Source organism: Silene latifolia, chromosome 7, assembly GCF_048544455.1.
Source record: "Silene latifolia isolate original U9 population chromosome 7, ASM4854445v1, whole genome shotgun sequence".
Taxonomy (NCBI): Eukaryota; Viridiplantae; Streptophyta; class Magnoliopsida; order Caryophyllales; family Caryophyllaceae; genus Silene; species Silene latifolia.
This window is the reverse complement of record NC_133532.1, coordinates 67,017,768-67,020,195: the sequence shown is the minus strand read 5'-3', so window position 1 is coordinate 67,020,195 and position 2,428 is coordinate 67,017,768. Positions and strand designations below refer to the sequence as shown.

At 37.3% G+C, this 2,428-nt stretch overlaps 1 non-coding gene across 1 annotated transcript; it reads right to left on the bottom strand.

The window, feature by feature from the left end:
* Positions 1 to 1,978: 1,978 nt before the first annotated feature.
* Positions 1,979 to 2,086, bottom strand: LOC141593840 (small nucleolar RNA R71). The gene has a single exon (XR_012521900.1). It is a non-coding gene; the product is annotated as a small nucleolar RNA R71 (small nucleolar RNA).
* Positions 2,087 to 2,428: the final 342 nt, after the last annotated feature.

Genomic DNA, 2,428 nt, shown 5'->3' with positions numbered 1-2,428 from the left:
AACACCATAAGGTCATGCGTGATGACTAGTCGATTACATAGGCAGAGTGTATGACACTTTGCCGGACAGAGACCATTTAGAGAATCCCTAAGTTCTATTATAGACGCCTGGTCGTGGCGGGGATCTCTAAGATGTTCTAATGAGTCGATTCTTTTGACTGGAGACTATTATCTGAGCAAGTGCAGTTTCCGAGTGACTTTGGTTTTTGTCCTAGGTCGTGCCGTGAAAGGAGACCAAAAGGGCATTTACTAGGTCATGGTGAGCTGTATTGTGCAATAGGATAGATAGGGCATACAAGAATTGTCCACCCACTTTGGGTAACTATATCTCAAGGCCACTCGAGGAGTTAATGACTACAAATGCGTGGCCACGCTCGGAAGTAATCTGTGAGAGATTTTTCCGGTGAGGTAGTCACACTCCCGATCGAGAAAACCACTCGCGATGTGTTCATGTGCAAGTGCGACCTGAAAGACACCTTCCATTGTGTGGGAGATTAAAACGGACAAGAGAATTGATAGCGCACACCTTGTGTCGGACAAGTGGGAGATTGTTGGAGTTAGTGTCCTCCACAATAGTTAGTTAACATAATAAATCTCATTAATGGAATATCATCAGATATTTAATTATTTGATCCTCATCAGTTGATTAACGTAAATCGATAACGGTTGGCTGACTAGAGTTTGACGTTATTGTCGTGAGACGGCGGTGATCAACTGACCCCTTTCGGTCACACCTAAAGGAACGAACCCCAATAGACAACTAATTAATTGTATGAGATACAATTTATTTAGTCCCTTGATTTGTAGACTAAAAGGTTAGTCAATTATTTTAAGAGAGATTTCGAGTTGTGAACTCGAGGTACGGAAATTATTATTTAATTATGCGATAATTGAATAATAAATTATTTGAGACGGGAATTAATGATTAAGCAGTTAATTATTAAATTGGTACTAGTTGACTAATGTGATTAGTATTGGTACGTAAACTATATGTGTAGCGGTACACATATTATTTATGGAGTGATTTAGACGAATTTAATTGGATGTATTTAAGCATGATACGATGTTTAAATAAAATTTACACGTATCTGTGCGACAAATATAAGAACCAAAATGGACCCGTAAATGGGACATTAGACCGTGTAAATGGAGTGTAGTGGATGATTATAGAGATAATCATTTCACTTTACTTGTTGTTTCTTTTCCATAAGTCATCTTATGATCACTTGCATGTGATATAACATTGGACAAAAATTAAAAGAAGTGGACTCCCTCACTAGATACACTCCACCCGCCACTTCTCCACAATATACTCCATATTGTTTGTTCATTTTTGTAAGCTAGCTCATTTTCACTCATGCATGTGAACAAAAATTTGGTACATCTCTCTAAAAATAATAAGCATCATTTTACTAAGTTGTTAGTAAAACAAAAATTTAATACTAAGAAAGTTAGTATTATTAACATATTATCAAGGGTTAAATTTTACTAGTATCTAGTTAATACTTGTAAAATTATTTGGGTAAGTTCTTGGGTGCAACAAGAAGGAGATCTTATCTTTGAAGATTTGTAAGGAGGATCATCCATTTGGTATAAGCTCAAGAACAAGTTAGTAAGATGAACTAGTTTGTGCCCATTTTACCATAAAATCAATGTAAGGAAATTGTTTTTCCTTAAACTTTCATTTTCATGATTTAATATTGCATGCATGTTACATAGATCACTAAATGAACATATTATGAGATAATTTGTTTTTAATTAGAGAGTCTAATTTGGATCTATGATCTTTCATATTGCTCGATGATTAGGCAACCGGGGGTTACACAAGATCAAATTAGGGAGATACTTTTCTCTTTTTCTTTGAGAGACAAAGCCAAGTTGTGGATTAATAGCCTTGATAGAGCCACAATGGAAATTACCGATTGGGATTTATTGGCTCTTGCATTTTATCAAAAGTATTTTCCCCCGGAGAAGACCCAACAATTGAGAAGCCAAATCACGGGATTCCGTCAAAATGGTCATGAAAGTTTGTTTGAAGCATGGGAAAGGTATAAGGAGTTGCAAAGAGAGTGCCCTCATCACGGGTTAGATCTATGGTTCCTTGCCATTACATTTTATAATGGTTGTTGTGCTGAGTCTCGTTGAGTTCTAGATTCCGCTAACAACGGGAGGTTTGACCAAATTGATACGAAACTTGCTCATTCTACCATTTAATCCATGGCGGTGCATGATTCCCAATACGTCAACTCTCGTAACACCCCATTGAAAGACAAGGAAGAGGATACAACTATATCTCTTTTTAAAGCTCAAGTGGCTCTTCTCCAACAACAAATGGACAACCGAGGAGCAAGCTCATCCCAATCTCATGAACAAGTGAATGTTACTAGCCAAGTGATGGTGTGTGAAGCTTGTGGAGGTGCGGGACATTG